Source organism: Phyllostomus hastatus, unplaced genomic scaffold (genome assembly GCF_019186645.2).
Source record: "Phyllostomus hastatus isolate PE091 unplaced genomic scaffold, TTU_PhHast_1.1 phas_contig_827, whole genome shotgun sequence".
Taxonomy (NCBI): Eukaryota; Metazoa; Chordata; class Mammalia; order Chiroptera; family Phyllostomidae; genus Phyllostomus; species Phyllostomus hastatus.
Genome location: NW_025333967.1, coordinates 380 through 13,005, shown reverse-complemented (window position 1 = coordinate 13,005; position 12,626 = coordinate 380). Strand labels below are relative to the sequence as shown.

At 53.7% G+C, this 12,626-nt stretch overlaps 1 pseudogene; it reads right to left on the bottom strand.

Moving 5' to 3' along the window:
* Positions 1–11,691, bottom strand: part of LOC123826625 — a 36,997-nt pseudogene extending 25,306 nt beyond the window's left edge.
* Between the last annotated feature and the right edge of the window lie 935 nt (positions 11,692–12,626).

Genomic DNA, 12,626 nt, shown 5'->3' with positions numbered 1-12,626 from the left:
GGTCTGTGAAAATGTTTACATTCCTTTTATAACACAAAATAAACTTTTTGGTTGAAGAAAATAATCTGACTATATTAATATATTTATCTGTATATTAGTATAATTACCTGTGTACCAACAAATTCATCAAGTAGAATTTTGAATAATAATTATTAATATTGTTATTATCATTTTTGGCAGGAAGGGTCCAGAAAGGACAGCAGTGCCCAGGGCCTCAGCAGTCAGAACGCGGCCCTGGACACAGTGGTCACGAACACTTACGTACCGAAGACCAAAGCAGCAAAATGCAAACTAGTAGAGATGCTGGACCCCAAGGATAGACAGCTCATGACATTGTGGCTGCAACAGCTGAACATGACTTTGGGTTCCCCTGGGGAGAGGGGGAGGGGGGAGGGCAAGTGTGGTCACGAAACAGCTGGTTGGATCATCCTGGTCAGATGCAGAGAAAGGAGAAAGACAGCGGACACTTCTTGGGGTGTCTCAGTTTTCCACCTGATGTGGGAAGAGTGCCCCCAACACTTCTCTACCCCTATCCCAGTGCTTCGTAGGTATTTCATATGTATTGTTCATATATGTTTCCCTGGGCCCCCGGCCATAGGAAGTGGGTTCCTGGGGTCTCGGGGAGACAGCTGACCCAGCAGCTGGGCCAGGCAGACTGGCACTCGGGGAATCTGAGCCTCGGTGCCCAGAGGCACAGAGACTGAGAGCTGGCAGCTGGGTGGCGTCTGCAGCCCTGCTCCTGGGACAGAGTCCGTGAGGAACCCAAGAGGTCCCAGAACTGCCTTTGCTCTTCCCACCTGAATCACCCTTCCTTCTGATCCTGAGCACCCCAATATTTCATAATGAATTCCCTTCTGGGCTTAAGCTGTTTTGAATCAGATTTTTGTAACAAAATCTGTTTGTAATAAAACAGATTATAAGCAGCTGTTTGTAACAAAAAAAAAACAATGTAAGAAGTGCGAGGCCATGACAGTACTGAGATCAGAAGGCGAAGGGGGCTCCGAGCTGCAGACGCCAGCGTGTCAGCAGGAACCGGGGCAGGCACACGGGAGCAGGGCAGCGTGGCAGTCCCCTCCCTGGTCTTCCCAGGGCACAGGTGTCACTAAGGGGGATGACCCCCTCACAGAGCAGGTGCTGTGCTACTCTGCAGATGAGAAAACTGGGGCTCAGGTTAAAGGAGCAGTGCAGTAAGAAGCCAAGCACCCCCAGAAACTAAATGAAGGAGGAGCCCAACTAGGAATGCAGAGAGGTCTCTGCCAGCCACCGTCAGGGCCACCGTGGGCCCAGGTCTGCTCAGCCAGGCCTTCTGCCGCTGCAGGCTTTTCTGTCCGACGACTGGGCCCCAATCAAACACGGGTACTTCCCCATCTTCTCCCCAGCCCTAATATCCCTGGAACATGTTTCTTAGTTTTCCATTTTTATTTGTTTGTGTAGATTTTCAGTTTTCAAAATTATGGAAAGACTTGAGTTGTTAATAAAAATAGCCCCAAGTGGAAAGTCGCAGAGGTAGAAGAAACCCCTACCACACTGGCAACACAGGTGCACCTTATTCAGTGAGAGCATTAACCCGCCACCTGACCCAGCAACACAGCCCAGGCCCTGGGAGACCAGACAGGACGGGAACACAGAGCTGTGACCTGCACGCTCGCGCTGAGTCTCTGCGGAATCCCAGCTCTGACAGATGACGTGGCGACACCTGGAATGTGACCTTTGCACGGGCTGCTACAGTGTCCAACCTGGCTTTTACCTGTTATGCTTCGAAAAACAGCGCATCCGTTTCTTGGGAATCAAAACATATCAGCCTGGAAGCAAGATGTTGCTAATAGAATGAAAGGCCAGAACAAAGCCAATGAAGTGGATTGCCACAGCCCCAGCAGCTGAGGGCAGGTGGCCTGGTGTGCTGGCTCTCACTGAGGCCAACTCCACCCTCCCAGCTGTTTGGGGGTGGTGGTCCTGAAGGAGGTGCCCTCACAGATGCGCCTGGTCTTCTTTCAAGGACGACCCGGGACAGGTCTTCCTGGCTGAGATGGCGCTCTGCTGGCAGTGCCAGTGCCCACGGAACTGCCCTGCAGGTGGAAGAAGGTAACAGAAAGCCGAGTGCAAGCACCCAGAGGTGACTGCTCCCTTCAGCAGGTTTGCGTGGGGAGACGTGATCGTGCCCTGTGAACTGCTGTGCACACCTGCCCAGGAAGAAGCTAGGGTGTAGCCCTGACCACACCAAACTTGCAGGAATAGGGGCTACACAGCCACAAAAATGGGGCACCACCCCCACTGCACAGAAACTTCTTTCTGAGGCGGCTCCAGTCTTGCTTTGACCCACTCCCTTTCCTATTCATCTCCACCTACACCTGCCCTGTCCATGCTGAAACTACAAATCCCAGCATGCAACATGGCCAAGGGAGGGGGAGGACAGGAGAGTGTGTGTGTGTGTGTGTGTGTGTGTGTGTGTGTGTGTGTGGTGGTCTCCATCCCATGGCCTTCTGGGATATGTAGTGTTCCCAGGTACAATGACAATTTATGTGGTTCAATTTTACAAGTTCTTTTTTGACCGTAAGTCATAGAGGCCAGAACTATCAGTTCAAGTCTAAGAAGCAGCTCCAAGGGAGTAATAGGTAGAGGTCCCAAACCTGCAGCCTTCCCGCTATGACCTCACTGCTCTCCCCACTCCAGGTCCACCTCTCCTAAACCTCCAGCTCCTTCACACCCCATCTACCCTGAGTGGGGCCTTGGTACCCCACAATGCTGTCATATCACTTACCTTTTCAAACACCTTCAGTACCTCCCTCTTTCTTACTGGGTTCCAATCAAGCTCCTTTGGGAGGTGGTGAAGATATTTCAGAACCCAGCCCCTCCTACAAGAGTTTATATTCTGGCCCCTGCAAACCCGAAGCCCCCAAAGTCTCTGCCTCTGTCTCCTTGATGTCCTACCTAGAAGCCTCCACCGCCCACAAGCCACTGGAGCCACTGCCAGCACCCACGTGTCCAAATGCCTGGGCCTCTGCACTAACACACCCAGCCCCGTCCCAAGCCCCCAGCTCTGGAGCCTGCCCTTAAACTCCTCCCAGCTTTTCTTGGAGCCCGGGCACAAGCTGTGTCAGGGACGAAGAGGTCCCACTGCAAAGAGGGCTGCAGGCTCTGGCATCCTCAAGCTGCAACTTGGCACAGAATCGCTGTACAATAGGCTTTTGTGGGTTGGCCAGGGGACCTAACCGCCATGTATAAATGTTGTCTGAGTGACTGTATGGCCTTGTTTCCGTGGAGAAAAGCCCTCTGAACTCAGAGCATCAGACCGAAAGTGACCTTTGGGGACCCTCCGTTTGTGCTCAGGGGCTACCTCTGTGGGTTTGGCTCCAATGCAGAGAGCGCACTGAGAGACCTCAGCTCTGGCAGGTCTTGTCTGGGAGCGGGTGTAGGCAAGGTGAGTGCGGAGCCTCTTTTCAGGTCTGATCATATTTTCAGAAATGGGAGGAGGCCTGGGAGGGAGAGAGAGAGGAAGGAAGGCGGGCAGTCTGAAGCCCTCAGGACTTGGAGACTGAGGTGGAGGGGTGGGTGATTCTGGAGACGCCGTCTGCTCCAAGTAGACGAGATCTGGCACTTCCCTCCATTAGGCCTCCTCCTAGGCTGGGAAAAATGAGAGTGAGGCTTCAGTCGCCAAGAAGGACGGGCAGCGGTTTCCGGACAGGTTAGGAGCCGCAATCCTTCCGCAGGCTGGTTAGCAAGCAGCGGAGTCCGCGCCAGCCGCAAGGGGTCGCAGAGGTGGAGAGATGGGCGGAGCCTGAGGCACTGGCGTGCAGAGGGGTTTCACCTGCGATCTGGTTTCCGCCTCGGCTTTTAGACGCCCTTAGGCGAGCTCCCTGCACGAACGAGTAGCTCCCACACTCGGGGTTTACGAAGATTGGGGTTTTGTCTTCGGGATCCCGACTACTAAGGCGGTGCCATCGGAGACCCACGTTAGGAAGAAGTAGGGAGCGTTGGGGGGGGTGGGGTGCTACTCCAGGTTGCACCCAGGTCGGGGGTGCAAGGCAACTCCCGGTCTTACAGACCCGAAATCGGAACACACACCCGTGCGCAGGCACATACACCCGCCCCCTCCTGCCCCCCACAGCCAGGTGCCCAGCAAAAAGAGGGGCATCCTGACTGGGATGAGGCCCTGGAATAAATTTTAATCCGATGGCAGGACGGGCGGGAGCCAGGAAGTATTGTTTGGAAGGATGGGAAGCCCCAGGGGAGTCAGGGAGGCCAGCTGGGGATGCCCGGGTGGGCGCAGCCCTGAACAGAAGAGACTGACCAGGACCATGACCCCGACCGTGACCCGGGCCACTGTGACTTGCATGAAATATAAGCACTGGGTGGGGCCGCTGGGGCCAGAGCGGGGGGCGGGGGGGGGCACAGCACAGAGTGGGAGGAGCCAGGCGGACACTGTGCATCTCAACCCAATGCAAAGCCTGGAACGACTTAGAATCTGACACCCGCAGGGGCACAGCCTGGGCCGCCACAGCCCTGCCTCATTGTGATAGGACAGGGCAGGCCTGAGGGGGAGGGAGGAGAAAACCAGAGCTGCAGGAGCAGGGAAGTTGCTGTGGAAGGGAGCCTCAGTCTCCCCATCTGCAAAGAGTTCAGGCTGGGCCATCTGAGGCTTCCTCCAGGCTTTTAGCTGGGAAAGATGGGGAGGGTGAGGCACACCCTTCCCCAGAACCAGCCCAGCAGCAGTGCCAGGCAGAACTGGGGGATCCGTCTGAGATTCTGCACATGAGCCAGGCTTTATGGCACCCCAGCTGGACAGGCCCTGCAGGGAACAGGGATGAAGCCATCCCCTTCTGGCTGCAGCCCATCGGGAAGAATGGGGCGGGGGGGATAGAGGTTTGGTGGGGATGGAAGTAACAACACAAGCATCACATACATACACCCTAGGAGGAAACAATCACATCTTTTAACCGTCAGTCAGAGTGAATGCTGGTCATAGGGCCAGACAAGGTCCTGGGAGTCCCTTCCATTCATAGGCATTTTCCCTTCAATGGCAGGGTCAGTGGGAGGGAGGGGGTGCCTGGGCACAGACAGGATGGGACAGGATGGCAGTGGGATACTCAGGGGGCTCAGGGCCGTGGTGACTGCCTGCTATTACAGAAGATTTCGATGTCTTGACCGCCCCCTGAATACAGGCCCCGCACACAGCCCTCACTGTCCCCTGTGTCCCCAGGGCAGTGGCCTGGCCCCAGGTAGCAGGCGTTCCTGCCAGGCCCAGACCCAGTGCAGGACAGTGGGCTGTGGGCGGGGAGCCCGACAGCAGGTCCGTGGGATGAGGAGTCAGAGCCCCAGCCCAAGGGGACCACATGTTCCAGTGTTCATAGCAGGTGCCACAGGTGAGGGGGAGGGAGTTGGGGTTCCGCCTGAACCCCTCCCCGCAGTCACTGAGGAAAGGCCCTGAGGCCAGGACGAGGCTGCCAGGGCGCACCCTGGAGGGCCCTGTCTCCAAGGTCCTCTGATTTTTGTTGGCATTTCTCTTTATCTTTGTAGTTAATTCGTTTTCCACTCTTTAAATAATTATTATAATTACTTTTAAATACAAAATACTCGGTGTTCTTTCTCTTCTCCTCTTGTTTGGGGAGACTGGGAGGCCAGTTGTAAATGAGTGCGTCAGCTGTCTAGAGGTCACGGGCTCCAGGTGGGAGGCCCACGAACCCCAGCCCCTCCCCTCCCCTGGGGTGTCCCAGCACCCCACTTCACCCTCCCTGGGTCTGCCCCATACCAGGGGCTCTCAGTGCCCTGGCCCAAGGTCCCCAGGTGGTGAGGAGCCCTATTGGCAGGGGGCCTGGAGCTGATGCTGTGGGGCTCCAGGTGGGCCTGGTTTCGAGGGACAGGACCAGACAGAGAAGGCCCTAGCCCATGAAGTAGACAGGCCCCAGCAGCACTCCTCCTCACCTCGGGAGTCCCCAGGTCTGAGAAGGAGGCGTCCAGCACTGGCAGCTGCTCCAGCACAGGTGTCCGCACCTCCAGCACCGTCCGGCCTTGCTGTGTCTGCAGGAGGACACAGGAGAGAGGGGAGTGAGCCTGGGGGAGGGGCTGCACCCATGGGTGCCCCTCCCTCAGGGCTGGTGGACCTCTCCTCTGAGCACCCTGAGCAGCTCCCCTGACAGCGTCACATGTTCAGACTGGCTGAATTTTCCTCCAGGGAGTCAGGCCGGGAGAGCCAGGAGGCTGTCTGTGCCCGTGTGTGTGGTGAGTGTGCACACACACTCATGACCCAGTGTGTGCGGCTTTGGGTTTGTCTTTGAGATTGCCTGCTTGTGGTGGGGTGTGAGTCTGCGTGACTGCTCAGGGGTGTGTGTGTACATGTGTTGGGGGGGGGCGCTGTGTGATATTAGCCGGCATGATCCCACATGTGTGTGGAGAGGTATGTGCAGGTTGGGGGTCTGTGTCCCTGTGCCTCCATGGGGGTGCTGCCCCTCTGCCCCATCCATGAGCCTCTGCTGGGCTCCTGTGTAAACGTGTGTGCTCGGGTGACTGCTGTCTGCACACAGGTGAACCCCACTTCCATCCTCCCCACCCCCTCTCCCCCATCTGAGCTCCCTCAGCCATACCTGACCAGGGAGTTGGCCTCCTGCTCTCCCAGGTGCCCCTGCCCAGGGGTCTTCCTGCAGCCCAGCCTGGGACCCGCCCCTCCCGGGCTCTTCCTGCTTCCCACCTGACAGCCCTGTCTGGATTCCTTGACATAAGGGCTGGTGTCTGGGCTCAGCTCATCCTCATTGGCTCCCTTGAGCTTCAGCTGGCCTTCAGGGACCACCCCAGAGCACGGGTAGGAGACGTCCTGGTGGGCGGAGACGCTGAGCAGCCGCAGGAAGGTGAGCTGGCCCACGCCTACCAGGGAGCCCTCTGAGTCCACAAAGGAGAACTGGCAGGAGAGTGAGCTGGGTCAGGGCCCGCAGGACAGCCAGAAGAGGGCAGCTGGGCCAGGGGCGTGAGCAGAGAACAGGTGGGAGGAAAGGGTGGGGGAGAAAAGAGGGCCCAGTGGGAGCCAGGAGTCTGGGGGTAAAGAGCAGGCAAGCGTCTGTCTTCGGTCACCAAGGGAAGGAGATGTAGTGAACACTGGAGGGCTGGTGAGAAGGAAAGAAGAAAGCTGAGGAAAGGAAAAGGCCAGGGGGCGTGTCACATGTAAACCCACAACCCACTCCCCCTGACGGGGGTGGGGGGGCAGACCCGGGCCAGCTCTCACCTGTGTGACGTCATCCCGCGGCAGCACACAGGTCTCCCCTCCCGCTGTGAAGTTGCAGAACACCCTGAAGGCGTCCCGAGCACAGCCCTGGTTGGGGTCAACCCAGTACTCTCCTGTGGGGTGAAGGGCGGGGGGAGGGTCAGGGCCCTGAGCGCTTGGACCCAAGATGCACTTTGCCCCACGTTCCCACTCTCCCAGCTCTCCCCACAATGCCGCCACCTCCCAGTCCTGGGACTCAGGGCCCCTAACACAGGCACCCACTTCAGTCTCCCTCATCACCTGTCCACCTGCCCCATCCATGACACCTGGACCCCAGCAGCACCCCCAGGCTCCTGATTGGATATGTGGCTGTGGGTTTGTACACATGTCTGTGTGCACACACGTGTATGTGGACATCGGGCTGGTGCACACTGGTGCTGAAACACTTCTGACCTGGCTGGTGAGTAGCCGCTGTTCCAGTCCCTCAACCCTCACCCCCCCCAACACCTTCCCGAAGATTCATGCAACAGCCATTCTGCTGGTGCACGCCCATGCTGCTGTGAATAGCTTTGCATCCCCTGAGGCCACACTGACCATTGGGCAGCTCTGGGTGGCAGAGCTTCAGATCTTGGCAGGTGAGAGCAGGGCTGTCCTGGGTCCCTGTGGGCCGCCTCATCTGCTCTATCTCCCCCCCACAGGGAGTCAAGTGAGCCAACGATCTCCTCCAGCCCCCCAGGACTGCCCGGGGCTGCTGGCCCCCAGTTCATGCAGCCTCATCTTCCTGCATCAGGCGGCTCCTGTCCACTGAGCCATTGAGTCTTCCTGTCTGTCTGGTTGGGTAGGAGCTGGATCACCTCACCCGGGGGCCCTGAATGGAGGGACAAATGGAGAGGGTGAGGGTGGGCAGAGAAACACCGGGACAGAGAGGGACTGTCAAAGAAGCAGGCTATGACTCCCAACTCACCAGGTGTCCTGGAGGGCCCTGGACACCCTTCTCTCCCTTGGGTCTGGCTGGACCCCGCCACAGGATGCAGAGCTGTGACTCTTCAGTCATTGGTGCTGGGCCATGGGGCTCGTGAGGCATTTATTAGTGTCTTTGAGTCTCCGTCTTTTCATTGCTAAACTGAGAATGATCAACACCTTCCTGAAACGGTTGTCATGAAAATGAAATGAGATCTGGCACTTGGGAGGGTTCAGTAAACAGTGGGTATTACTGTTGCCAGAACAAGAAGGGAAAAGATGACCTTGCACAAGAGGGAAAATAAGAGAGAAGAGACTCAGGATGGAAAGCAGCGCCTGGGGCTACAACCCCCCCACAGTCCCCACCCCGTCTGGCCCACCTGAGCTTCACCCCCGATGGTCCCAGGTTCCACAGGGACTCAGCAGGGTAGCGGGCGATGGTGGGCAGGATCACGGCTCTGGTCTGGTTCCTTCCGTCCTCAGGTGCATGTGCAGCGGCCAGTGAGCCAGGCAGGGAGGAGGACAGGAGGCAGCATCTGAAGGGGAGAGCTTTTGTCACCAAGGGAACTGCATGGTCCTTCTGAAAAGTCAGGATGGATGAGCTTGTTTTGTGTAAGTACCAGTTTTCTGTCTTAGCAATTCACATGTCACGTCCAGTGGTGACAGTTAAATTTTGTTGTTGCCTGTTTTTTTTTATCTTTCTTGGTTCATTATTAGGGATCATAGTATGTATTCAATGATTTACATCAATTGTGGTCATTTTTCCGATGCTCAAATTGTCCCAAATGAGAACCCCTTCTAGCCAGCTGCTCTTTTCTTCTGACAGGACTGTCAGTCTTTGAAACTTCCTTGTCTTCTAAACCACGCTGGCCCTGTCTTTCCCTGACCCAGACCTGAGGTCAGTCCTTCTCCAGGAAGCCCCGTCTCCCTCCGGGGACAGTGGGGTTTGGGAGCTGCAGTCGGGGCGCTGGGACCCTCATTGCTTCTGAGGCAGCACTGGTTCCGGGCTGTCTGTTTGCTGGGGCTGGGATTTATAGATATAGAGTAAATTACTTGTTAGAATCGACGTTTGTTATAATTTAGCTTCTTTATTCTTCCTTTTTATACATTGAAGATCTTGGTTCCTAATTACATTACATCAGTAATTACTGATTGTCTCTATCCTCTAATACACACAACATAGCTTCAAAATAATATACAGTATTATGGTTAACAAAGACTATTAAAATTATTGAGTGATACTTGATATTTGGGGGGGGGTTGTCCTTATAATATATTCCACTAAAAATATACAGTATTGTTTTCTAATTACTTTAAGTTTTTGATTAATTACTTTAACATTTTCTCTGTGTGTTTCACTTGCTTCTGTTTGTTTTAAATTTTACAATTTTTTGGTTGTTTTTTATTGAAATTGAGCAGCATTTATATGTTTCAAAAGTCAGTATTGCTCAGCTGGTCAGAGCATCATGCTTATGTGCCAGAGTTGACAGTTCTATCCCCAGTCAGGGCACAGACAAGAATCAGCCAATGGATGCATCAGGAAGTGGGTCAACAAATTGTGGTTTCTCTCTCTCAAATCAGTAAATAAAATTTTTTAAAAACTCAATGCTCAGCATTGCCTCAAACCCATGCCATCTAATTTATTCTGCTTTCCCCTGATTTTTATCAGTTTCTGGTTGATCCATCCAGTGTGGCTTTTTGCAAAAGTCTATTTCCCTCTTTCCTGCCCCAAAGGTAGCACATATTCCATACTTTTCTTTGCATCTTGCATTTTCCACTGCATCATAGACATCCCTCCCCTTCATTTCAAAGTGACATCCCTCCCCTGGCAGGTGTGGCTCGGATGGTTGGAGCGCTGACCTGTACACCCACAGGCTGCAGGTTCGATTCCTGTTCAGGGCACATGCCTAGGCTGTGGGTTTGATCCCTGGTCGGGGCACATACAGTAAGCAACCAATCAATATTTCTCTCTCCCATCAGTGTTCCCCTCTCTCCTTCTCCCTTACCCTCTCCCTGAAAGCCATGAAAAACTGTCCTTGGGTGAGGATAAAAGACAGTAAACAAAACAAACAGGAGAGACCCTCATTCTTTCTATCAGCTGTACGTTACCCCACTGTGTGGATGCACCACCGCTTCCCAACTACCCCGCTCTCCCTGAGTGCACTCTGACCTTTGCAGTTACAAACACGGGGTGTGCGTCTTAAATGGTGGCTGGCTGTTTAGTCATGACTCCTTACATATGTTCAGCATTTCCTTACACATGTTAAAATATATTTTAGAAGAAAAATATCACTTATGTTGATTTATTTTTAGTTAACATTCTTGAGGGCACTTGAGTTTCCTGAAACAATCCAGGAAACTGTGCGCTTCACGGTGAACGTGCGGACCAGGGAATCTGACAGAAGTGAGGTGGTTAGACCAGTGCTGGGCACCTGGGACGTGCTCAGTAAGTGACAGATGTTAGTGACACAAGTAACAACAGCAGACATTGTATTGTTTATTTTTCTCTATCTGGACACGTCATTAGAAATTTGGGAGCTGAATGGACACATTTGACTCTTTAGTTGGTTCCCTGTTTCAGCATTTGTTGAGTAACCACCGAGTCCCAGGTGTTATGGTCAGAACTTGTACTTGGGGCCGAGTCACAGACTGAAGGCCTGAAGGAAGGGTGCAGGGCACCTGGGAATCCAGCCACATCTCAGGAGTGGGGCTGAGGCTCTAGGGAGGAGGCAGCAGAAAGCTCCAGGGTCAGAAGTGCCAGGGAGCCCTCCCCTTGGGAGACTGGGGCTTGCTCAGACTGGGAGCCTCTGCAGCAGGGGAATCCACCACAAGAGGGAGCCGGGTCACAGGTAGCGCTCTTTGAGGGGGGGTGATGGCTCCCCTACAGGTGTGGTCACTTCCCAGGAGGCTTTCCAGGGGTTAGAGAAGTAAAGGAAGCATCATCCAGAGCATGTCCAAACCACAGACTCCCTGTCCCACCTCCTCCCTCCCCAAGAGCTGGTTCAGTGGATCTGGGTGAAGCCTGCACTTTTTAAAGGGCCCCCAAGTGACTCTTTCATGTTCACTGTGATTGGAAAACTACTTCTGTATGCCACTCCTTTGGTCCTTGACCTAAACTAGTTTGTATGGTTACTTTTCTCTGTGTGTGTGTTATGTATTTTTTTAATCACAGTAAACCAATATATTCTAGGCCACATTCAAGTCAATCTCTCTTAAAAAGACTCCCCTTTTTTTTTCATCCACACCAGAGGACAATTTTACATTGCTTTTTAAAAAATTTTTATTTTCTTTACTTTTTTTTTAAGGTAGAAAAAACATCGATGAGAACCCACAACTTATACATGTGTCCTGAGAAGGAATCGAACCCCCAACCTTTTGGCTGTGGTAGTATGTTCCAACGAACTGAGTCACAGTGGTGAGAGCTATCCCTCCCCTCTCACTAGACACCTTCTGATCTATTCTGCTGCCCTCTTACCTGATACCATTGACCCCAGGTTGAGGAAGTAGTCATCCTGTTCAATCCTCAGGACACTCTTTGTCATGCACACGACTCTAGGGACTGTGGAGAAAGATGACGCTGTAGATCATGGCTGGACACCAATGGCCTCTTCACTACAGAGAAAGTCTGGACAAGATTGGGATTCTCATGAACCTTCCTCACCCTGTGCCCAACAAAACTGGTGTTGGTTGCAGGTAGTTGCAACAAACAGACAGCTCTGCATCCTGTTCAGTGAAAATCGCAAATCAGGAAGCAAATTCCTTGAAGTCCCTGGGAGCAGCCCATTCACAGTAACACACAATGGGCCCCGAATCAATGAGTTTAATGAAGCCGGGCCAGTCTGACATTAACTGCCAATCAAATGACCAGGTGGTCATGCTCGGTGACCATCACCCAGAATCCCCTCTCCCAAGTCCCAGCATCCCTCACACCTGGGGGAACCGGCCATGGACTGATGAGAGGATTCAGTGCGAACATCACTAATAAATTTATTGCTGCCAGCCAGAGCTTTGGGTAGAGCCACAAAGTGTGCTTGTGTATGTTTGTATGTATGTGTATGTGTGCTTATGTGCATGTGTGTACCCCTGTGTGGCTATGTGTGTATGTGTCTCCATGCATGTGCAAGTGTGTGTTTGAGGAGAGCAGGGTTGCTAGGTGGTGCCCCACAAGTCTTGCTGTGAGTACTGGGGACAGAAAGGAGGAGACCTAGGGGCAGAGGCTGATCCCATTCCAGGTCAGCACAGGAGGATGTACTAGGACTGTGGCAGGGAGCATGAAAGGGCTGCCAGAAACTTTGAGGAATCGTAAGAATCTCCCACAGTCCATTTTTCTCAGAAGGGTCATTTCCTATGGAAGAAAAAAACCACATGACCAAGTCTGCTCAGGCTCACAATTCTAGAATACTGTCTCTGACTGTCACCTCCCCAAAACCTCACCCCTCCCCTCATCTCTGCTCTTCTGTTCCCTGTCCTCTCCCTG